At 41.9% G+C, this 26,425-nt stretch overlaps 1 protein-coding gene and 1 long non-coding RNA gene across 7 annotated transcripts in view; one reads left to right on the top strand and one right to left on the bottom strand.

Annotated features, from left to right (window-relative positions):
- The window catches only part of ASTN2 (astrotactin 2), a 996,620-nt gene that overhangs the window by 651,487 nt on the left and 318,708 nt on the right, over positions 1-26,425 (bottom strand). The gene's annotated exons all lie outside the window — the stretch shown is intronic.
- LOC110127921 (uncharacterized) lies at positions 17,076-18,939 on the top strand. The gene is made up of 3 exons (XR_002310984.2): positions 17,076-17,247; positions 18,225-18,323; positions 18,685-18,939. It is a non-coding gene; the product is annotated as an uncharacterized lncRNA (long non-coding RNA).

Below are 26,425 nucleotides of genomic sequence, written 5' to 3'. Positions count from 1 at the left end.
AGCAATTCAAATATTCCAAGCATGATGCTAAGCCCTCTGCATGGGAATTATCTCAAATTTGCTGACAAATAAACTGCAACATTCAGAAGTTTTTAGAAGCTTCTTTCTATTTTTTTTTTTCCATTTATTTTTATTAGTTGGAGGCTAATTACTTTACATCATTGCAGTGGTTTTTGTCATACATTGAAATGAATTAGCCATGGATTTACATGTATTCCCCATCCCGGTCCCCCCTCCCACCTCCCTCTCCACCCCATCCCTCTGGATCTTCCCAGTGCACCAGGCCCGAGCACTTGTCTCATGCACCCAACCTGGGTTGGTGATCTATTTCACCCTAGATAATACAAGCGAAGTAAGCCAGAAAGATAAAGACCATTACAGTATATTAACACATATATATGGAATTTAGAAAGATGGTAACTATAACCCTATATGCAAAACAGAAAAAGAGACTCAGATGTATAGAACAGACTTGTGGACTCTGGGAGAAGGCGAGGGTGGGATGTTTCAAGAGAACAGCATCGAAACAGAAGCTTCTTTCTAAAATGACATAGATATTTGGTGGCAAAGAGAGACCTGACTCCAGGTTTGCTCTGGAACAAACCAGGGCATCTGAACAACTTGAAAGCCAAATTATGGAAAAGGCTGGAGCAGTTGTTCATGGAGCATGAACAGTCTTTCCAAGGCCTGAGAATTAACTCACCGCAAATCGGCTTTCTCGCACTGGGCTGCCCTGTCCACAAACCTGCTCTGCCAGCCCCTGGTAGGCCCACCCCTCCACACTCTATCTCCCGTGCTCTTGGTATCATGATGGATGGTGGTGACATGTTAAATTATTCAGACTCCGTGTCTTCCTTGAGCTGGTGACAGCGATATTGCATTTTTAGATTGCCCAGAACTGTGCTAGATAGAAAAATATGTAGCTTGGAAATGCAAAACCCATCTGACCCCCAACTGTCCAAGGAATACAAATGGCACCAGTCGTGGGAAGAGAACAAAAGTAGCTAAACCTCCCACGCCCCCTAAACCACATGGCTCACAATTGCTCTGAGCTCTAGGGCTAAACCACAAATGTTCATGGAGATGCTCTGACCACAACTGCTACCTGTCGTCAGGTACCACTCAAGGCCAGGCACAGTGTCAGGCACTTCACTCAGAGGTGACTACACGTATTCCTAGTCCTCCGATCTGAAAACAGTCTGGGAGAGACGGCACTCCTTGTCTGTAATCACACAGCCAGGAAGTGGCAGGACCTGAATTGAACCCAGGTTTATCTGACCCACAGAGAAGACTCTGTAGCATGATGGGGATTCACGCTGAACTTTTTGAAAACTTTATTTATTTACTGGCTGTGCTGGGTCTTCATGGCTGTGCAGGCTTTTCCTCTGCTTGAGGCCAGTGAGGGCGTCTCTCTAGTTGCAGTGCGTGGGCTTACTGCGTGGCTTCTCCCTGCAGAGCTCAGACTCTGGAGCACAGGCCCAGCAGCTGCGGTGCATGGGCTGACTTGTGTCACGGCATGCAGGATCTTCTCGGTCCAGGGATAGAGCCCATGTCTCCTGCATTGGCGGGTGGATTCTTTACCACTGAGCCACCACGGAAGCCCCTCATGCTGAAATTTTTAAAATTGATATTTATGGCTAAAAATATCTTTATGGTAAAGGAAAATTAAACACAATCACTTATAACTTCAGAAAAACGTGCTTGCTGTGCTAAGCCACTCAGTCGTGTACGACTCTTTGCAAACCCACAAACTATAGCCCGCCAGGCTCTTCTGTCTGTGGGGCATCTCCAGGCAAGAAGGCTGGAGTGGGCTGCCATGCTCTCCTCCAAGCGATCTTTCCAACCCAGGGATTGAACCCAGGTCTCCTGCATTGCAGGCAAATTCTTTACCAGCTGAACTACCAGGGCAGCCCCTCAGGAAAACAACAAAAATATATGTATGTATGTATGTGTGTGTGTGTGTGTGTGTGTGTGTATAACTTAGAAGCCCATTTATAGGGGACTATTTAAAAATGGTGGCATATTTCTAACACAGACTTTCATGAGATCATTAAATACAGTGATATAAACTTCTATTTATTGACATGCAAACCTCCTCATGATATATTGTTGGGTGGAAAAGTATATGGACAATAAATCAGGGTTTTTTTCCATTTATTTTTATTAGTTGGAGGCTAATTACTTTACAATATTGTAGTGGTTTTTGCCATACACTGACATGAATCAGCCATGGATTGACATGTGTTCCCCATCCTGAACCCCCCTTAAATCAGGTTTTTAAGTTTGAGTGTTAGTCACTTAGTCATGCCCAATCTCTGTGACCCATGGACTACAGCCCCCAGGCCCCTCTGTCCCTGTATATCTCCCGGCAAGAATATTGGAGCGGGCTGCCATTCCCTTCTCCAGGGGATCCTCCTAACCCAGGGATGGAGCCTGGGTCTCCTGCACTGCAGGTGGGCTCTTTACTGTCTGAACCACCACACAGACAATGCAAAGAGGAACTTGACTTGTGTACTTTTATACACACTTACTGATTTTCAGTCTGAATTCCACTGAGTGCGTGTAATAAAAAATAGATTTTAATTTAAAAAATAAAAAAGAGGAAAGTGAAAGTCATTCTGAGATGACGTTCATGATCTAGGGTTATGAACCAAGCTTAAAAAAGCATACGGCAAAACTCTTAAGTACAAAACGATCCTATTCTGTTTTAAAATACACATACACATAAAATACGTAAATATATGCATATATATGTACATATACACACACATGCATAAAAAGATATTGAAAGAAACATATTAAGGTGCTCTAGTGGTTATTCCCTGGGTAGTAAAATTTAGAGTATTTAAAAAAAAATTTTTATTATTGCTTATCTCCATTTTATAATTTCCCTCCAATGAACATCTAATGCTTAGTCATTGTAAAAAAATAAAGACATGTAATAAAAGTTCTGTTTATTTTAAAAAACAGACTGTCTCTATTGCTTCAGCTTAAGCTATCCCTCATTTGACCTTTAGACCATCTAGACCTAGCAGTTATTCCACTATCCAAGAAAGGATGAATCTCAATCTGTCCCCAGATTTTGGCTTAAAGAACTGCCTTTGGAGGAGAAGCTTTCTAATTAAGCTTAACTCAGCTTATCTCTTGAAAGTATAGCTTTGTCTCTGGAATATGCCATTGTTTCCTGGGAGGATGAGGAGGAGGGAGGGGCTGGATCTTCCAAAGTTTTCCATAACAAAATCTCTCCATCCACATTCTTTTTGAAAATGTGACTTCTGCCTCTCCCCTAGCAAAGGCGGAGGCTAATGTCTCTCTCCTTGAATGCAGACTGCCTTAGTTCTGTGTTTTTAATAAAGAGACTTGACTCTGCAAAAACTTCTAGGACTGGATAATAAAAGGCGAGATAGTTTCTGCCTGGCTCTCTTGATACACTGATTCTCTAGATACTTACTCCCTCTTTGGAAACCTGCCCCTGCATTGTGTTAAGTCTTAGCCACAAGGAGAGGTCAATTTTAAGTGCTTCAGTCAATTGTCACAGCTGAGCCCAGCTTTCGAGACATCTTGAAGTGTCTTAGTCCAGGTGTGAAAAATGTGAGAAAGGCTTCTAGTTGATTCTAGCCTCCAGCCATCTGAGTCACCCATAGGTGTTTGAATATTTTCAGCTTGACCATTGTGAACTTGAGACTATCTTCTCTTCTTTGTTTATAGATTTTTGATTCTAGAACCCATGAGCATAATAAGATTGTTGTTGCCTTAAGGAACTCAGTTTGGGTATATTATGCAGCAGTAGGTAACCAGAACACTCCGCTTGTCTAGTCCTAGAAAAATACCCACACTCCTCTCAATCTGTCCCCACACGGCAATGGAAAGATGAACTGGGTGTCCCAGAGACCCAAGTTCTAACGCTGTCCTGTTACTAACAAACCGTAAGGTTTTTAAAAAGCATTACCACTTAGTAAATACTACATACCAACCCTTTACTTCCCAAAGATAGTAATTCATTTGACTCTCACAATAACTGGATGAGATGGAGTGAAAGATACTACAGATGGCTTTCTCAAGGTCAAATAGCTCATAAACGGCAAAGACTAAACACAGTGGCAGGCCCAAAAGGTACAATAGGATAAAAGAGCAAATTTGGGTTTGCAAGGCTGGCCAAGAATGAAATTCCCCATAATCTGCCCTCTAGATTCTGTCTAACGCTTTGGAATCACAGGTTCAGGCTGTTCCATGACCCCATACAATGGCTTTTCAGCTGCTGAGAGATTGCTCATGTGCCCATTTATACTCTTTCCATCCAAGCAAAATATTCCTACTAATGCCTTCATTCTTTATATGATGCATTTTACAAAAATTATGATTTTTCAGATTATAGACTCAAAGCACACTTATTGTAGAAAATTAGAAAAATAAAGAAAGCAAAAAAAAGAAAATAATAACCAAGTCAAATACTATCACTACCAATTGATCTTTCCTATTTCTAGTTTTTTTTTCACCTTTCTTATGTGTATGTTTCTACAACTGGATTTTATTGTCTTGTTACATGAATGCATCTTGTGAGTTTTGTTAAAAATATCTAGGCATATATTGATTTATTCACTGACGTCAGAAATACATATTGGGATCCAATTATATGCTTGGTATTTTTGCTATTACATAAATTGCATATATCAAATGTGTGTGCATATGCACACATCTATATCTGTGTGTGCGCACTCAGCTGCTTCAGTTGTGTCCTACTGATTCCAACTCTATGGACTGTGGCCTGCCAGGCTCCTCTGTTTGTGGGATTTTCCAGGCAAGAATACGGGAGTGGGTTGCTATGCCTTCAGACAATCTTCCAGACCCAGAGATCAAATCTGCGTCTACTGCGGCTCCTGAATTGCATGCAGATTCTTTACCACTGAGCCACCACGGAAGTCCCATTATCTATATCTACACCTAGATTTATATATATTCAATATAACCATCTATACATATATAGATACCTATAATGACCAAAGTGTTAATAGTGATTTTCTCTGAATACAGAGATTTTCTTTTTGTTCACCTTTTTTTTTTGGTAATAAATTGAGATTGCTTGTGGAATTAAAATAAAGCTAAATAAAATATATCACATTACCCCATGTCATTAAACATTGACCCCAATATCATTTAATGCCTCAAATATATTCTACTCTATCAATGTATATTTTAATCAATTCTCTGTTGTTTAAATTTCATACTATTTCCAATTTTTCACTATAATATTGCATCATGTACTCCTAAAGATAAACCTTTCTACACATCTAAAAGCAACCATGTGTAGAATTTTCTTGAGATTAAAGAGATGAATTGGTGGGTCAAAGGGCATTGACTTAGCTAAAGGTTTTTTGAGCCATATTGTCAAGATGTTCTCCAGAAAGGTTATATCAATTTCACCCTGATCAGCTGTATACAGGAATAATTATTTCACTACTTCTATAACACTGAATCTTGCATCACTGTTTTCCCATTTTATTGATTTTGATGTGCACCCTAAATTTCAAATTCATTTTTTCGGATTCTTTTCAACATAGTCCAGTTTGCTCAACGCCTTTTTGAGCTTCTGTGTGCTGAACTAGGCATGATAATCACCAAGCAGAAATGGACTATTACCTCCCTTTCTCTGAACAGGAGACTTAACTAATGCAACCCAGGACTGTTTCCACTTTATTGGCAGCTGACTTGTATTCACCATGCCCTCGCTTCTTTGTTCACATGCACTGCAAATAAATCTGGTATTTCCCATCATGTATTTGCAAATTTTATTTTTCTAAAACCAAAGTAAAGAACATTCTGTATTATCAAATTGTATCTGTATATTTTGGCCCTTTTTTTCCCCTGAGTGTCTCAGGCTATTTTTGGTCCTAAATCTGTGATCTCATGTTTTCACTGCTCCAGAACTATGAAAAGGATCAGGAGGTAAGAAAAGGAATGAAGAGTTACTGAGTGTCTATAGCATGTCAAGTTACAGACTAGACGTTTATGTAAATTAAAATCATTCATTGGAAGGACTGATGTTGAAGCTGAAACTCCGATACTTTGGCCACCTGATGCGAAGAGCTGACTCATTTGAAAAGATCCTCATGCTGGGAAAGATGGAGGGCAGGAGGAGAAGGGGACGACAGAGGATGAGACGGTTGGATGGCATCACTGACTCAATGGACATGGGTTTGGGTGGACTCTGGGAGTTGGTGATGGACAGGGAGGCCTGGCATGCTGCAGTTCATGGGGTCACAAAGAATCGGACATGACTGAGCAACTGAACTGAAGTACATTTAAGAATATAATGAAGTTGATGTTGATATCTTCATTTCAAATATTAGGAACCTGATTATTTGTCTTTGGCAAGTCCATACAGCCAATACAGACAAGGGATGGATTGGCAAGTCTAACAGTGGTCCTTGCTATTCCCTGGGTTCCAAGCCAGGCTTCTGCTTTTTTAAGGCAAGGACATCAATGTCAAAGAGAACCAGATAGAAAATAGAATTTGAGACCTCATGGCTACAGAACTCTCTACAAATTGACATTAATCCTTCAAAGAAAACGTTTTGTAAACATATAACTGAGTAAACTGACTATACTATCTAACACTCTACAATTTCCTCTTTTACAAACCAACACAGAAATATTGCTCATTCAGTAAATATCTATTGAGAGCTTATAATATACCAGGAAGTGGACATGCAGAGGGGGTGAAACAAAAATATTCCGTCATCACAGAACCTGCACTTAAGATGGAATATCCAGGTAAACATGTAAAAAGTAATACACCTATGAGAAGCTTTGTCAAATACCTTGCTGACATTTAGATATCTATGTAATGGTATCTCCTTGATCTGTTTGTGCAACAAATCTATCCAAAGTAGAACTGCAATTCACCTGGCATGATTTATTCTCAGTGAACCCAAGATGGCTCCTAGCGTGCCCAGCTTCTGACCCCACAACTCATTATATAAATCTGACCAACTGATCTTACTGCCCTTGCAAATCAAAGTCAAGTTCCAAAAACGCTTCACCACCTATCTGAAATCAGAATATGCCCTTCCAGAATTCTGGAAGTTTCTCTGCCTACCTTGATTCCTTGAAGAGAATAAGTAAACGTTATTCTGAAAATATATCTTCATATTATTTTAGCTCTGGAAAACTAATTTCCTTGGATTTGGAGACTGAACTTGAGAAATGTACTCCAAAATAAATACCTAGTACCTCCTCATGCGGTAGAACCTCACTCCTTTTGAAATATCTTTATTCTCTCTTTACAGTTTTCAGATTTTTTTTTCTTAATATAAGTGACATATCTGACAGATTCAGAATGAATTTAGTTTTCCACCTTCATCTGGTAATAAGGTTTCAGTTGTTTCATCCAACGAGACAATCATTTTCTTGTCCTTATTGTTCCAAAAGCAATTTTAAAAGCTTGTTTTATTTCTGCTTGTTTTCTTTCAAATTTGCCCACCATGCACTGACAAATTTGAAGCCTCATCCTTTCTGGGAGTATTTTTATAAGTTTGGGCTAAACTGTTACACATTCTTGGACTTTTTTCCATCTGTTAGTTTCCTGCACACATTGTTTCCTCCTCTATGCTTCCCAAATTCCTCATTGTAATTCTCTGTGATTATTTGCTCAGAATTTCATTTTTCAGAGTCTTCCTCTCTGTAATACATCTATTTTATTTTAGAGTCTGTCATAGAACCAGGAAAATCTATCCTCTGACATTAAAATATTACATGTATATGTGTTCATAAATTCTTGGTTATAATTTTTCATCTCTTGAAATAGAAATGTTATTTCTTGGTTTAATAATATCCAGTGCTGGCAAGGGTTTTATGAAATGATCATTTTCCTAAATTGCTGCAAGCAGTGCAAATTTGTACAACCCTTTTGGGAAGCAATTTGGCAATATAAAAAAGAACCTTAAAAGATATCCAACCTTTTTGACCCACTTCTGGGAATTCACCCTAAGGAAATCACCCTAAATATAGGAAAGGCTTTACACAGCATTATGCTCATTGAAATGCTATTTATAAATACAGAAAAATGAAAAATAGTTTTGTTACATGTCCAGTTTGAGGAGGAGTAATTAATTATTCTGGAATATTAAAAAGGTGTTGATGATGATAAGATGTCGTATAAAATATTTGTGTCCAATATTCATTTTGAGAAAGGGGGGTAAAGAAACATAAATTCTATATCATAAAATGATAATCATTGAATATAGTAGAGATTCTCCTGATGGCATAAGAGAATAAGGTATTATTAAATAGCATATTAAATAGCAGGCCAACCCTGTTGCAGATAGCAACAATAAATTTTGGACCAAAAAATAAAGAAAACCAGCAAAACCAAACCAAACCACTAGCAGAGGGTTCTGGAAAATAAATAAAAGCAGGTACGCTTTACGAAGGAGCTGAAACTTAGAGACAGGAGGCAGCACTGGGTAACTTTTCTGTGTTTCAGACTTGGCCCTGAGGGCAGTTCACAGCTTCAGTACGGCTCAGGCCAACACAGACACCAGGACAGAGACTGCTGTTTTTCTGGACCGAGGACTCAGAGAACCAGTCAGGGCCACCAAGGAGTGAGAGCAGGGCCCCAGGAAAGGGGGAGACCTAGAGAAGGGTCTCGTAATCTGTGTGCCATCTCTGCCCACATCCCTGGCTGCCGCTGAACCATGGTATGGATGAGCAGACTCCAATCAGCTCAGCTGGACAAAGAAATAATAATGGTAACTGAGATTGAAGCTGTTGCTCACCACGGGCAAAACAGCTGGAGTCTGATCAAGTTCACTGCCTGCAAAACAACATTCAAATTCTTTGGAGAAACAGAATCCAAGAATTTTCATACAATAAATTGACAATTTCTAGAATTCAATCCAAAATTATTTAGCATATGGTAACCCAGGAAAATTTTATCCAATCCCAAGGGAAAAGACATCAGTGAGGGCCAACCTAAGGTGATCCAGATGAACAAGAACCTTAAGATAACTACTATAATTGTGCTCAATGGGATAAAAAAGAAGATAATTATAGTGAACAGAAAATATAACCATTATGAGCAGGAAAATTATACATAAGGCAAATGAAGGTTTGTAGAAGCAAAAAATTAAATGTGTAATTTAAAAAAGAAATCACTGGATAGGCTAAACAGAATGGAGATAACAGAGGAAAGAATCATTGGTCTTAAAAACAGATTAATAGAAATTCTCTAACTGAAGAAGAAAGACACGAAAAATTGAAAAAAAAGCAAAAGTGTTTAAGGGATCCAAGGCACAATATCAAAAATTCTAAATATAGAATCACAGAAGGCTAAATTCTAAAGTCATAATAATAACTTTAGAAAATGAAAGTAATAATGGTTGAAATGTACCAAATTTAGTATAAGATATGAACTAGCAAATCCATAAAGTTGAAGGAACACAATAAATATGAGGGAAAAAGGCCTCAAAGTCAAACAGCTAAAAATCAAATACAGACACATCTTTGTTCTAGCCATTTCAATATGGCAAGAAAAAGAAATAAAAACACAGATTATAAAGGAAAAAATGACACAATATTTTTTTTGCAGATGACATGACTGTTTAGAAAAAGAATCATAAGACATTCCAAAACAACTATTAGAATAAATGACTTTGGTTTGAATGATGAAAGTTTAACATAAGAAAGTTAATTGTATTTACATATATAGGCAACAAACAATTGAAAAATAAAATCTAAAAACACTTCCATGCAACAGTACAAGAAACTCTAAACTACTTAATAATAAGTTTAGAAAAAGGCATGAAAGATCTCTTCAATGAAAACAACATAAAATTGCAAAAAGAAATTAAAGAAAACTTTAATAAATGGAGAAACATATCACGTTTGTGGGTTGCAAGACTCAATATTGTAAAGATGCCATATACCCTCAGATTATCTATCGGTTAAATGAAATACTACTTACAATCCCAGAAGCTTTTTTTCTGGTAGAATTTGACAAGGTGATTTTAAAATTTATATGGAAGCATGAATAACCTCAAATAGCCAAGCAATATTAAAGTAGGATGGAATTGAAGGACACAGGCTGCCTGTTTTCAAGGTTTACAACTAGTAACCAGGACAGTGCATTATTGGTTAAAGGATAGGTCTATAGATCAAGGCAACAGCACAGAGTTCAGAAATGTCTACAACGGATTCTTCATCATGTTGCCAAAGGAAAAGTCTCCTCTCCAAACGGTGCTGGGACAACTGGAGGCCATATGCTAGAGGAAAGGAGCACAGACCCTTCGTTCATGCTGGATATACAGAGTAACTCAAAACGGATCCTAGAACTAAGCGTAAATACTAAAACTGTCAGCCTTTAATAGAAAACCGGAAATATGTCTTTGTGACATCGGAGTCAGCCAAGATCTTAGATAGGGAATTAAATGCATGAACAGTAAAATAAAAAGATATACAAATTTGACTTTGTACAAATTAAAAAAATCTTCTGAAGATATCGCTAAGGCAAGACAAGCCATACAATGGGAGAAACTGTCATACATCTATTTGAGACAGGACTTGTATCCATAATATATGAAGACTCCTTACAATTATATAAAAAAGACACAAAAAACTCAGTTAAAAAATTGGCAAGTTACTTAAAGAAATACCTCAACAAAACAAATCTCAGAATGGAAACCAGTACATTAAAAGATGCTTAAACTCTTTATTCCTCAGGAAAATGCTATTAAATCACAATGAGAGACCACTACACAACCATTAGAATGGCTATTAAAAAAAAAATCTAGGCATTCTAATGTTTGTGTAGTGGTCTCTCATTGTGATTTAATGAGCCTTACCAGTTTTGACAAAGTTTTCAAGCACAGGAAACTCTCAAACAATGCTGATGAGAATGTGCATCAAGCATTTAATTTGAAAAAATATGGATTTCTTGAAAAGTTAAGCCTACAACAACCGTATGACCCAGATATTCCATTCCGAGTTATTTACTACAGAGAAAGGAAAATATATGTTCACACAAAGAACTGTGCATGAACATTCATAGCAACTTTATACACAGTAGCACAAAACTGCAATCAACACCAATGTCCATCAACAGATGAATACATAAAATAATGCATATCCATATAATGGAATAAAAGCCAATATCTTAAAAAGGAACTTATGATTTATGCAAAATAGATGAATTCCAAGGTAACTAAGTAGAATGAAAGATATCACATACAAAGAATACATACTGCAACATCACATTTACATGAAATTCCAGAAAAGGCAAATTCAGCCTACAGTGACAAAAAGTGGATCTGTGGCTGCCTGATATTGTGGAGGGAAAGGATACATTGTAAAATGTGGCAAGGAATCTTTTGGAGGTGATGAAAATGTTCACTACTTTATATTGGGATGGCCAAAATGCCCATTTGGGTTTTTCCACAACAGCTTATGGAGAACCTGAACAAATTTCTTGGCTGAAGCAATACATCTCCAAAACTCAATGAATTGCGCACTCTAAATGGATGCAGTTTATTGTACATAAAATATACCTTAATTTAGTTGATTTTAAAATTGCACAGAGAAAAATATAAATCAAGCTTGAAAATAAACTAGAGCAAAATTTAAATGTCGGCAATATTTGAATAATGGGATAACAGAAAATTTTTGTTTTTCTGGTTGCACTTTTAGGAATTTTAGAAATGTGCTTTAATGAACACAAATCATTTTAAATTTTAAAAAATGAACAAGTGTATGACATGTATTAGGTTAAAATCAGCCTCCTGTTCCTGGTTTAATATATAACTAATATACACATTTTTGTTTAAAACATATTGTTTCTAAACAATACTCTTTTTGTTGATCAGAATCAAGGGCAAAGAAGTAATCCAAGAGGATTAGTGTTCTCCTTTCTCCTCAACATTTCAGGCATGAAACCAGAGAAGAGACAATACAATAATTTATCATGAACAGCATTTTCAGCAGAATACGTCTTACTGTAGCTACCTGAAGAACTGAGGTCTTCACTGGTATGTTGCATTAGTTCTGAATTGTTTTGTGTATTCAAAATTCATTATGCATCCATCATCGAGGAGCCAAAAATGATTGGCTTTGGAGACAGGATACCTAAGTTTAAGTCTTGGTTTTTTAATTCTGCTTTACTGTGGTGGTTTAACACACCTCCCATTGAGAAGGAGGATCTCCTACCTTTGAATGAGTGGGCTTGTTCCTGCTCTGATTAACAGAATGGTGGAGGTGAGGCTTACAACTTCCAAGGCTCAGTCATAAAAGGCCATGAAGTTCTGTCTGGTTCTCTTGGGAGGGTTGTCCTGAGAGAAGTCAGCCACCATCCAAGAAATCTGCCCACCCAGGGAGTACCATGTTGGAGAGACCACCTGTAGAAGTGCTAGTCACTAGCCGGGTTGAGCTCCCCGCCAACCAGCAGCATCAGCTGCCAGCCACCAAGTGGCCCATTTTGGCTGCCATTTTGGCCAACTCTACAGATAACTGTAGCCCCACCTGCTGTTTGGCTGTAGCCGCAGGGAAGACTCCAAGCAAGAGCTGCCCCAGCCAAGTCCTTCCCAAACACCCTGACCCACAAACCTACGGGTAAAATAAAATGGTGGTTGCTTTTAGCCACAATAGTTGGGGTAACTTTGTATGGAACAACAATACCTGTAATAGTGATTGTGGGTGAAGGACTTGATGTCTTTAAATGCTTACATCTTAACATCTCTGATGGAATATCATGTACTGTTGCTGCAGTAGCTGAAAAGGATTATGTGAACCCTGAAGTTCTGAGCAAACATGTGTAATTTTATTTTATGCACTTCTGTATGTGTTTATTCAACACACTAATTGAATACCTATTATATGTCAAGTCCGTGTGGTACGCTAGGGGTATAACCAGTAATAAGATACAGTCATAGTCAAATAACTCAGATTTGGATAGAGGAAGTAGTCAAGAAACCAGGTGATGGAATGAAGTGTAGAAAGGCCACACTAGGGGTCACTGCGGGAACTGTGGGAACACATCGTAGTAGGGGCTTGCTCCTGCGATCCTGAGGGAGGCAGCGAGAACAGTCAGGATTTGGGATTAGATGTGTGGGGACAGGGGAGGCATGAGAGAGAAGGAGACACTGCATACGAGACACAGAATATCTAGCTTACTCAGTAGTGAATGAGCTGAAAGTCAAAAAGGAATGTGGAATGTTGCACAGAGGAACTTTTTCGTTTTTTTTTTGTTTTGTTTTTTGTGTGACCTATGTAAACCTTGGTAAAAAAAAGATTTCACAGTGTGGCATGATAGAGGTACTGTAAAATCTGCTTCCATGCATCTGTCTGGGCAGACAATAACTAGACAAACAAATATTCAAGAACAGTAGACTACATAATTACTACCCTTAAATAACCTTCGTCACTTTGGACAAGTAAGCGGGAGACAAGACTAAGGATACAAGACTAGGAGGCAACTGTGGAAACCTGGCTCCAAAGTCTTTGCAAAGCCCCTCGTTCCCAGTCAGAGTCACACGGGGATAGGCCTGCCCCCCGAGACCTGAGGGTTGGGCCAGTAGGTCTTCCTTGACCCTCAGCTGACCACGATCACACTCACAACGTGTTTAGGGGTGGAGGGGCTGGGGGAGGGCAGAATCGAAGCATCAGCAAAAAATTCTAAAAATGTCACCCTCCCATTCATCATTTAAGTAGGCCCATTAAACAACCCCCCAATGTCAACAGAATAAGCAAAAAGACTTGTTATCAATGTCTAACATCAGGTGTCTCAGAGGTGAGAGTGGAATAACTGATTCACCATCAGCTCTTGCGTCTCTATACCTGGCACCCTTCTCCTAAACCACCTGTCGACAGCATGATAACATTTGCAAATGGTGATGGGGGTGAGGACAGTGAGGTTCTCAGAGCAATTAAAACCTCAGGGCAAGTAAAGAGGAGAGGGGAGGGGACTTGTTTGGAATGAGGAACCTCTGTTTCCCCTTCATTGGGAAAGGTCTATTACTCTCCATGGCAGAGACAAGAAGCATGCTAAGTTGCTTCAGCCATATCCAACTCTTCACAACCCCATGAACTGCAGCCTGCCAGGCTCCTCTGTCCATGGGATTCTCCAGTCAAGAATACTAGAGTGGGTTGCCATTTCCTCCTCCAGGGAATCTTCCCCACCCAGGGACTGAACCCGTGTCTCTTACATTTCTTGCATTCGCAGGCAAGTTCTCTACTAATAGCGCCACTTGGGAAGTGCCAGAGACAAGAAGGGCTCCTGACAAATGCCAAATTTAATGAACTCAGATCCATGTGAAATGGACTCAATGCAATTTGCTATTTGCGCTCCTTCTTTTCTCTCTTGGAGAAGCTTGCAGTTTAAGACAGCTTATAGATGGGAGGAGGGGCAGGAAGTAAAGTTAATAAAAGAGGGAGAAAAAGAAAAACCAAGCAGCTGTGATACCCAGAGTGGTGCCAAGACAGTCGTTTTAGGAAAGAGTAGGGGGCTTTCTTGGGGGCAGGAAGATTCTCCCATAACATCTCAAAATGTAGGTGGGGGCTTTTCCCCTCCCTTAGTTCTTGGTATGGAACCAGGCACACAGAAGGTTCCAGCAAAGGTTGGCCAGAAGGAATAAACCTGGAGGAGCTGTGCTGTCCTTGCCCTCATCCCCAAGGTGTGATGCTGCAGAGGCTTTGAGGGGACAGTTCTTCAGTTCAATCCTATTTACTGAGATACCAGCCTTTTAATCTCAGAAATGCTCCACCATGCCCTAGGAGCCTGCTCTGTCCATTCCCTCCGCTACCACGCCCACCCCAGCCCTCCCACTTCCCACCCCAGTAGAAGACAGCATCTTTTCAAAGCAGACATCACACCGTGCCTTTCTTCAGACATGACCATCCCCGGTGACCTCTGCATCCCTCTGAATGTAAGATCCCATCCAAAGTTCCTTGCATCTTTGACAACTGGGAAGAAGGCAGGTGAAATCCCATTGTAAAAATACTGTTATACAAAAAAAATCACATTATTTGCAACATCTCTCCACCTCCTCCAAGGGCACAGGGGTCAGGGAATTTCATTATCATTCAAAAAGGTATTCACTGGCAAGTTACACAGACTCATTAACCAAGACCCAAGATTCCTGGGTTCTCATTCCTGGTTCTATCAAAGTTGCCATGTGGCTTAAAGTCAGTCATTTAACTCCCCTGCTTTCCTAAGTAAATAATTATTTATATATGGACACTTATTTATATATATTATTTATATATGGACATTCCCCACATATTTGGCAAAGCTACTATTCAGTTCAGATGAGAAACTCTCACGTGGCCAAGTCAAAATTCTTGATTGGTCTTCCCCAACCTGTTATTCTGTCGGGCTCCTCATCTTAACAGAATAACAACAAAAAGATCTCTAGTCATGCTTTTGAACTGTGGTGTTGGAGAAGACTCTTGAGAGTCCCTTGGACAGCAAGGAGATCCAACCAGTCCATCCTAAAGTCCTGGGTGTTCATTGGCAGATTCATGTTGAAGCTGAAACTCCAATACTTTGGTCACCTGATGCGAAGAGCTGACTCATCTGAAAATACCCTGATGCTGGGAAGGACTGAGGGCAGGAGAAAGGGACGACAGAGGATGAGATGGTTGGATGGCATCACCAACTCGATGGACATGGGTTTGGGTGGACTCCGGGAGTTGGTGATGGACAGGGAGGCCTGGCGTGCTGCGGTTCATGGAGTCGCAAAGAGGGACACGGCTGAGCAACTAAACTGAACTGAACTGAGTCATGCACTTACTTGGGGCGTAACATGCAGCCATCCCTGGCTTCTTTCTTTCTCTCCTAGAGAGCAGCCAATCCAGCCTCATTTCTTTCTGTCCTCCTTTTCACTCACAGGAAATTATCCACCCTGGCCATTTTTCATCCAACACACTAACCTTGTTCTTGCCCCAAGGTCATGACATCACTCCTTCCTCATCTGGAAATTTCCTTCTCCAGTTCATACAGTCCTTTCCTCAAATGTCACGTCCACAGAAAACCTTCCCTGCCTACCCACCTGAGATCCTCTTTTCCTTCTACCCCCACGTGCTCTACACCCTGCTTTACTTTTCTCCATAACATTGATTAATATCTGCAATGATGCCACGTCTTTTTGTTGCCTCCCTCTTGTATCAAAATAGCACTGTCAGGAGGTTAGGATCTCTGTTCTCCTATCACCACATTCTGTATCTAGTCCAGCGCTGGCATAGAGCACGCACTCGATAAATATTTGTAGAATGAGTGAATAGGTAATGCACACACACACACACAAACATGTGGGAAAGTTCAAAGCTGCACAGCTGAAGGGAAAATTATACATTATGGCTGTGCCCGCCCACTCCAAAGAGAAGAAGATTTACGTGTAGGGTTCGGAAATCTCTTGCGAACACATGTTTCAACACATATATGGTGAGGAACACCTCACTCATTTGGTTTTGCAGGGAACTATCTGGGGAAATGGAAGAAAAGGAAGAAATGCATTTCATTTTGCTAGGCGCTTGGTGTTATTTCCCAATTTGCTCCGGATTTCACAGGAAACGCCTTCAGCCTGAGGGGATGAGAATGCCAAGGTGAGGTGCAGCCAGGACTGGAAGGCCCTCTGGAGGACCCCGTGTGCGGCGCAACCGGGACCGGAAGGCCCTCTGGAGGACCGGAAGGCCCTCTGGAGGATCCCGTGTGAGGCGCAACTGGGACCGAAGGCCCTCTGGAGGACCCCGTGTGAGGCGCAACCGGGACCGGAAGGCCCTCTGGAGGACCCCGTGTGAGGCGCAACCGGGACCGGAAGGCCCTCTGGAGGACCCCGTGTGAGGCGCAACCGGGACCGGAAGGCCCTCTGGAAGGACCCTGTGTGCGGCGCAACCGGGACCGGAAGGCCCTCTGGAGGACCCCGTGTGAGGCGCAACCGGGACCGGAAGGCCCTCTGGAGGACCCCGTGTGAGGCGCAGCCGGGACCGGAAGGCCCTCTGGAGGACCCCGAGTGAGGCACAACCGGGACCGGAAGGCCCTCTGGAGGACCCCGAGTGAGGCACAACTGGGACCGGAAGGCCCTGTTGAGGACCACATGTTCTTGTGTTGGGGGCCTGAGAGGGAAAGTGGGGGCAGAAGCGGGGAGTGACCTCCAGGGTCCCTACTCTCCCCCCCCAACACCTCCCTCACCCACTGCTTCTAGAATTTCCACTCCACAGTTAATAACAAAGCCTAGCCTTCCAAGAGATGAAGGAACATGTGATGTGAGTTCAGCCCCTTCTTCCGGGTGTGATTTTTGAGAAAGTTACTTAACCTCTTTGATTCTTCTCTACATTTTTAAAAACCTTGTGTAATATGAAAAATAGGTGAGGGTGGGGGACACACTGACTCCGGCCTCACTAGCTCTTCTCTGAGATAAGGTAGTTTTAACACACATGAGGGAGTCCCATTATAACTCTGAATTTCCCCAGAAGCTGATGGAGCCTGAATCCCTTCTGTGGGTAGATACTGCTGGGAGGAGGTGAAGAGGTGAATAGCGCTGTAACACGAAATGGTAATTTCCTAACACAGCACAGCTATTACTTCACATTAAAGGAAATATTTGTATTCAAAGATTATGTAATGGTGAAATGCTGAACAATTACTATTACAAAATATTTTGGCTTCTATTGGGTACGGAGGAGAGAAGAAAAACCCTGAAATAGAAGACGGTGGTGGCTCATAGGAAAATTTTATCATTTCTCTTTTGAATGACTGAAGACTCCGCATTCCCACACACGTTCTGAACACTTCCGGCAAAATGAGTCATCATGTTATGCCAGCAAGTATTTGTTAAGCCTCTACTATATGCCTGTTTGTAGATCTAGACCAGTTCTCAGACCAGAACCCACTGACCAAAGAAGTGCCTGGGTACCCATGAAGAAGGCTGTGACAGCACAGCAAATGTATATAGTATTGGTTCCTCCAGGCCTTTATCAGGGGACTTAGGGCCATTTATTTAGGTAACCATGTAGGTAAGCAGAAGAGTTGAATACAAGTTGACACTGATACACAGGGACTCAAGACATACTTACAGTGGGGGCATTTATGGACCACCAGAGTCTTCACTTAATAAATGGCATCTTCACTTAAATCTATTTCACAGTAAGATGATCATTTTCCCAGGCCCCAAGTAGATAATTTACATGGATATATGTAGTAGTTGGCAGAATCCTCCTCCCATTGTTTCCTTGGTCTCTAGGATAAACTATCACAGTTGGAGAGGCAAGAGAAATCATCTCCATCTACAGCAGAAAGAGGAAAGCAAGGCCAGCATCATGTCCTGAGAATCACTGATATGGTAAGTGATATTCTTAAAGACCTTAAGGATGCAGGGGTAGTGGTCTCCATCATATCTCCATGTAATTCATCAACCCTGTCCTGTAAAAACCCAGATGGGTCCAGTTGAATGGAAGTGAGCTACCACACACTCAAACAAATTATAGGATTAATTGCAGCTGCCAGATGTGATGTCTAGGCTACAGCCAGTTAATACAGCCTTGGGTATGTAGTCTATGGCCATTGATCTGGAAAATAAGTTTTTTCCCATCCCTCTCAAAGAGGGATCAGAAGCAGTTTCAGTTCACAAGGGGTGGGCACTGCTGCACATTTACAGTCCTACCGCAGGACTATATTAACTACCCAACCCTCTGTCCTAACAGTTTGAAGGGACATGGACCACCTGGACTTTGTGCAGAATAACACATCAGCCCACTATATTGAGTTATCCTGCTAATTGAATGTGAAGAACAAAAAAGGGAAAGCACATTCAAGAGCTTGGTAGGATGTATGTACTACAAAAAGCACGAGATGGATCCTATGAAGAAATGGGAACTTGCCACATCAGTGAAGACCAGGCTTCTGTGCACTGTGGTATGCCATATATCTGTTCCAAAATAAAGAAGAGATTCCTGCAACTTACATGTCACAACCCTAGGGAGGAAGCAGAATGCTCACTAGGCCTCCTTGGGTTCTGAAAGCAGCATATGGAATACTTGGGGATATTAGCCTGGCCCATTTTCCCAGTAGCATGGGAGGCCACCAGCTCTGAGTAGGTCACAGGGCAGAGAAAGGATCTGCAGCAGGTCAGGCTGAGCTACAAACAACCCTGGCATTTGTATTATGTGATCCAGTGGACCCTATCATAGGAGAGTCATTGGTGGTCATCAATACTCTGGAGTTTGTGGCAGGTGCCAATTAGGAGACTCATAATGTAGACATCTCCCAAGCTTCTAGAGTAAGGCCCAGCCATCTGCATCACAGAGCTATGCATTTGTGGGAGACAAGAGAGTGGGTGAATTCCTGGTATGCTATGGATCAAGAGCCCAGGGAAGCCAGAGTTGCCAACCATGAGCCGGGTTCTGTAAGATCCACCAGGTCATGTGGAGCAGATGATATAAGATGAAAGTGGCACATTGAGGATCAGGCCCAAGCAAGTTCAGAGGGCGCAGGGAAACTGTTAGGAAACTGAGGACCAAAACCACCTGCCATGGTCAGGCCATTTGCCTGACCTGTGTCACAACAGAAGGTCCCGATAAGGAACACGGTGCTGCTCCTGAAATCTAGCCTGGGGAATTCAGGAGAAGCCAAAAGAGGGAGGAGATGACCAACCTCCCAGAGTCCCTCTCGTCAGAATCCATCCTGGCTGAGAGATGTGCATGCTATCCGGAAGGACCCTGAGTCAGACTATGGGCCAAGCTAGGTGGCTGGCCAGAGACAACCTGGAAACTAATCCCATTACCATAAAACCTGAGACTGCAGGCCACATGGCAGAGTGGTTCTCCTGGGCCCCCTTCTCTTGCTACTCTCCACCCAAATGTCCCTTTTCCAATAGCCTCTTCTTTGTCAGCACATGTATCTCCTGGGACAATTCATTTCTGAGTGTTACAAAGGAGCCCACTCTCAGGCCCTGGAAAGGGCCCCCTTCCTACTACAAAACTACAGAAGCAGATGCCCCGATCCCATGTCTTCTACCACTTGCACCCTTCCTGACACTTATGTAGGTGGTGGGGGTTGGGAGAGGTATGGGGCTGGAAGGCCAAGCTGATTTCACAAAGAGATATTGGCTTCGTATATATGTATACAGAACAGAAATAGACCAAGTTGCTTAGTCGTGTCCGACTCTTTGAGACCCCGTGGATTATACAGCCCATGAAATTCTCCAGGCCAGAATGCTGGAGTGGGTAGCCTTTCCCTTCTCCAGGGGATCTTCCCAACCCAGGGATCGAACCCAGGTCTCCCTCATTACAGGCGGATTCTTTAGCATCTGGCCACAGGAGAAGCCCCAAGATGACCACTTGCACACAAAGGATAGACTTTGAGGGGTATACTTGACCATCTTCTTTGTGGGAAAAGAGGTGAGGTTCAAAGTGAGATATAAGTGGATGGATGACTTGATTGGCTTCTCAGGGGCCTTGGCAGAGAAAGACAGGAAGATCCCCTTGCCTCACTTGTTCGGCAGCAACTCAAACAAAAGCCTTTGAGAAGTCAGTGAGGCATCCCTGCCTGGGGAAATCAATGAGTGGAGGGTTTACTGAAGAGAAGGAAAACCTAGGAGACTGCAGAACTTGTCCCTTCACTGTCAGGGGTGCAGACACATGCCACAGCTCCGCAATCCACACTACACTGGGCCCAGCTCCTCAGAGCCTGCCTGCAAAGCTTTCAAGCCCCAGTCTCATTTAACCTGATTTTGACTCCTCGTGTAAAGCAGAACAGCACCAAAAACAGATACCAGGTGAGTGACAGCGAGCCCCAAAGGGGTTGGAATCAGGGACCAGCAGGGTCCCTCTGGCCCTCAGGTGCCATGACAAAGGAGCCAAGGATGGGAATAGTTTGCTAGTACAGAGGCTCTCTCGTTACTGAAGCAACAGAATCATGTGGAAAGCTGTTAAACACAGATTGCAGGCCTCCACCCTGGAGTGGTGGAGGCGCAGGGTCTGAGAATTTGCTTCTCTGTCAAATTGTCAGGGGATGCTGATGCTGCCAGTAGAAATCACCCATTGAGAGTCACTGCTGGGGACTCAAGAGACCAACCTTGTGAGTTCCATCACCCCCTACTCTAGCAGCCAGCTTCAGTGAAGGAGGCCATGTGCATTGTAGTTAAGAGCCTGGACCTTGGAGTTCAACTGATCTGAGTTCAAATCCAGACTCTGTCACTGATCAGCTATGCTAGCTGTGACAAGGGAATTTTACCAGTTGAACCTCAATTTTCCCATCTGTAAAATGGGGAACCATGATAATATCAACCTTGAACTTTACAGGATACTGTAAAGGTTTCATTAGGATATTTTGAAAAACAAAATAGGCATGGTGCCTAGCACATAGTAAACCCTGGGTAAATGAGCATACAGTGTTAGCAGTTAAAATGCTGGCTAAATGTAAGAGATCACTTTCTACTGACATCTAGACTTTATTCTTCCATTCCAGTTTTCATTTTCTGGGACTCAAGAGAGGTAACAACATTAGGAGGAAAGCAAAGAAAAGATACCTTGTAATGGGGTCAATAACTCCCTGTTCCACCTCTCCTCAGTCCTGTTCTCCAAGGTCAGGTGTTTAAATTCAGACTGATTCCTTTTAAAGTCTACAAAACACTAGCATCACTTGCTGACACTGTATGCTCATTTACCAAGAGCTTACTAATGTGCTATGCACCATGCCTATTTTTTTCAAAATATCCTGATGAAACCTTTACACCTGTAAAGTTCAAGGTTAAAGTTCAGACTGAATACCAGACCACCTGACCTGCCTCTTGAGAAACCTGTATGCAGGTCAGGAAGCAACAGTTAGAACTGGACATAGAACAACAGACTGGTTGCAAATCAGGAAAGGAGTACGTCAACGCTGTATATTGTCACCCTGCTTATTTAACTTATATGCAGAGTACATTACGAGAAAGGCTAGGCTGGAGGAAGCACAAGCTGGAATCAAGATTGCCAGGAGAAATGTCAATAACCTCAGACAAGCAGGTGACACCACCCTTATGGCAGAAAGTGAAGAGGAACTAAAGAGCCTCTTGATAAAAGTGAAAGAGGAGAGTGAAAAAGTTGGCTTAAAGCTAAACATTCAGAAAACTAAGATCATGGCATGCCATGGTCCCATCACTTCATGGCAAATATATGGATAAACAGGCAAAACAGTGGCAGACTGTATTTTGGGGGGCTCCAAAATCACTGCAGATGGTGACTGCGGCCATGAAATTAAAAGACACTTACTCCTTGGAAGGAAAGTTATGACCAACCTAGACAGCATATTAAAAAACAGAGACATTACTTTACCAACAAAGGTCCGTCTAGTCAAGGCTATGGTTTTTCCAGTGGTCATGTATGGATGTGAGAGTTGGACTATAAAGAAAGCTGAATGTCGAAGATTTGATGCTTTTGAACTGTGGTGTTGGAGAAGACTCTTGAGAGTCCTTGGACTGCAAGGAGATTCAACCAGTCCATCCTAATGGAGATCAGTCCTGGGTGTTCATTGGAAGGACTGATGCTGAAGCTGAAACTCTAATACTTTGGCCACCTGATGCGAAGAACTGACTCATCTGAGAAGACCCTGATGCTGGGAAAGATTGAAGGCAAGAGGAGAAGGGGATGACAGAGAATGAGATGGTTGGATGGCATCACCAACTCAATGGACATGAGTTTGAGTAAACTCCAGGAGTTGGTGATGGACAGGGAGACTTGGCATGCTGCAGTCCATGGGGTTGCAAAGAGTCAGACACAACTGAGTGACTGAACTGAACTGATTCCTTGGGAATCGTCCTCCTGTTCTCCTTGCCCATAGTGCCAGACAAGGGTGAGTGGTCATAGTCTTGTGTCCACAGGCCTGTCTGGCTTTTGTAGGCTGATGTGGACACAGCAGTTAGCACGATGCCTGGCACACAACACTCGCACAAGCAATATTTTTTGAAATTAAATTTATGTAAATTAAGGAGCCAGGATTTGGGATCCAGTTCTGTCTCCAGGTCATTGTGGCCTTGGGTAAGCTTCTCCTAACACTGAAACCTCAGTTTCTCACTTGTCAAAAAGGAGACTTCCCAGGTCTCTTCCAGTTTAAGGTTATAGCTATAGTGTCATGAACAGAGATCTGAACTGCACGTCAGAAAAGCAGGACTAGGGGTTCAGATCTGCCACTAACTCAGGGTGGAGAATTCATTTCCCTTCCCTGTCCCTCAGTTTTCTCCTCTGTACTATGGGAAGATTTATAAGTGCCCAGCTCCCATTCCATAGTCCTGAACTTCTGGAATATTTTATTGTAGGTCTCTTTGGGGTTCAAGGTCAAGGCCTTTAAGGAGTATTTGAAGTGATAAATAAAGAGTGTGTTTCCTTTTATCCTGAAGTGGTCACATTTTAGTGAAGGCCTCTTGGATCTTACTGGATGAAATCTCTTAGAATAAGCCACAGTAATAATGATCATTAATATTGCATGTAATCATTAAAGTAAGTAGCATCATATTACCCTCAACTCAGATGTTATGTTTTAGCTGAGAGTCTTCAGATGCTTTAGCAAGGCAAAGTGGGATTGCTATTTGAGCTGCTCACTTAAAGCTTCCTGGCACGCATTTTCAAACCTAAGGGAGGTGACAGACGGTAGGGAAGAATGGCTTTAGAAGCCATTCAGTGTCAGGTTCTTTGACTTTCTAGGTGTGTGACCCTGGGCCAGTGACTCAACCTCTCTGGGTCTCCGTCCCCTCCGCTGGGAATGTGTCTCTGGCTCATATCACATGGTTGTTGCAACGATCATCTAAGATAATGGATGTGAAAATTTGCTGTAAACTGTTAAGCTCTCTGCAAACACAAGGCATTGCCATTATAGTAATAAAAAGCAAGTGGCACATGAATATTTCACAAGTATGGACTGGGGCCAGTTATTTGTGAAGTGTTCCCATCTGATGGGGTTTTACAAGTACACACACCCTCTCCTCATTACAGACTTTCTAATAATCTCTTCCCAAATCTTCAAACTCCCTTTGTTTCCCCATAATTTCTTCTTAATGTCCCTTACTTTCATAGCTATTTATTACTGAACTCTGGGTCCCATTTGGGGAGAAGGCTAGAAAAAATACACATATACATACTTTGTACAGAGACAAAAACACAATGAAGCCAGGGCATTTCAATTCTTAACTAAGATATAAAAAAATATACATCTTCTTTGTAGGTCTGTCAGACCTATTCATATTAGGGATACTTAGTCTAAAATTAGGTTTCCCAAACGTTGCCTCAAATCCATTCACACGTGGCATTAATGTGGGGTGGGGCGAAATGAAACAGGCTCGGTGCAATTTTTTTCCTTTTTATTCCTCTTTAAAAAAAGTAGAAGAGTTTTACAAAGCCTTTGGAGTCTCTCTTGGCTAAAAAGGAAATCCTTTTGCCATTAACTGATCCTGCAGAGCGAGCTTGCTAGCTGCAAGATCATGATGAGGGTAAGCATTAATTAAATCTAACTGCGAGGGAATAATTATGTACACATATCCATCAGGGTAAGTTGTCACTACCCAGTAACAAACTTGGATACGAACTCCACCAGCAGAACTGTCAGGCGGCTGTTAAAAGGATATAAATGTGTCCCAAAAGGATCATTTCATTTAGGGGGGGAGAAATTGGATTGCAAAGGATTAATGAGGCGAGTGGTTTGTGTTTTCAATTGGATGTAAAATGCAAACCGAGTAAGTTGTGATATCATCATTTAACCTTAATGTTTAGCTACATTTGTATTTCTAACACGTGGTGAAGACAATTAGACCTTGTACATCCAACCAACATTTTCCATCCTGAAATCAGATTAAAGGCTAGATCTTTGTAAGTTACACTGTGCCAAAGTTTACAACAAAATCATAATATCTAATTAACACAGATGGCATATTCTTAATAATAATCAGGCAAGAAAATGAATGCAACCCCATCAGGGTGATTGAGTTGTTTAGACGGTAAGTTGTGTCCGACTCTCTGCAACCCCATGGACTAGCGTCCAGTAGGCTCCTCTGTCTATGAGATTTCCCAGGCAAGAATACTGGAGTGGGTTGCCATTTCCTTCTCCAAGGGATCAGGCAGATTTTTTTATCACTGAGCCACCTGAGAAGCCCACCAGGGTGATTAGAGGATTCCAAAGGGTCTGTTTCCATGACCAACTTTATTTTTTGCCAAATTTCAGTCTAACCTCTGAGGCCTATCTATGTGCAGAGATCATGCAGGTGATGGGAAATCAGGTCTTGGAAGCAGGCACTGAAAAAAGAGAGACAGCTTCAATGTGGGAAAAAGGTCATCAGTGTTGGAAGCAGACCCATCTAAGTTGACATCCAGGCTCCATCACTGACATGACCATGTGAGCTTGGGCAACACACTTTATGTCTCTGAACATCGATTCCTTTTACAAAATAAGGGTTAAAGAAAGGTGGTTACAAGGATACATGTGAAAGTACCTAGAATGGTGACTGGCCCAAAGTACATGACCACATATCACAGTTGCTCCCTATCTGATATATGCCACCAAGCAGGAAACAGAATAAAAACAAACTACAACCTCAGTATATTTTCTCTTGAATTGTCATCTTGGCTGAGGGAGTCATGGGTAGGGATGGTTTCTAGCCAAAGCAACAAAGAAGCAGCCTGGCTGGTTTCACGTTAGATTTGGTGACCAATATGATGGTCAACACCAAGGTCACTTCCTCCAGTACACTTAATTTGTAATTGAACTTGAATGTTTTCTTGCTTGCTTGATTCCCTCCTACATAGCTTGAGCCCTGCAGGGGTAGGGACCTTGTCTATCCGGTTTCTACTGCAGTCTCAGGACCTAGCATAGTACCTTGTACTTGGTAGGCAGTCCGCTGAAAGAATGAAAGACAGTGAGGTTGGATGCCCTGGGCAGGACCATAGCTGGACAGGCAGGAATCCAAGAAATGGGAATCAGCAGCAGCATCTTCAGAGAGCAGTTAGGCAGCGTCTCATCCTGCGGCAAGAATCGCGGTGCCATGGCAATGACCTGACTCCCCAGGCTGTGCTGGGACCAAAGAAGATGCTCTTCACCAGAATGGGGCCAGAGGTAAGTCAGACAGATAAAGACAAGTACTATAGAGTATGACTTATATGTGAAATCTGAAAAAGACAACAACCTAGGGACTATAATGAAAAAGAAACAGACTCACAGACATAGAGAACAAACCAGTGGTCACCAGTGGGTAGAAGGAAGGGAGGAGGGGCAATAGAGAGGTAGCAGACTAAGAGATATAAACTACTATGGATAAAATAAATAAGATACAAAGCTATACTGTACAACACTGGGCAACACAGACCATATCTTACAATAAGAATCAATGGGGAAAAAAAAAAGAATCAATGGAGAAAAACCTTTTAAAATTATCAATCACTATTTGTACACCTGAAACACATATGATATTGTAAATCAACT

This window comes from Odocoileus virginianus, chromosome 31, assembly GCF_023699985.2.
Source record: "Odocoileus virginianus isolate 20LAN1187 ecotype Illinois chromosome 31, Ovbor_1.2, whole genome shotgun sequence".
Lineage (NCBI taxonomy): Eukaryota > Metazoa > Chordata > Mammalia > Artiodactyla > Cervidae > Odocoileus > Odocoileus virginianus.
Note: the sequence above shows the minus strand (reverse complement) of the source record. Positions and strands in the feature narration are given on the sequence as shown.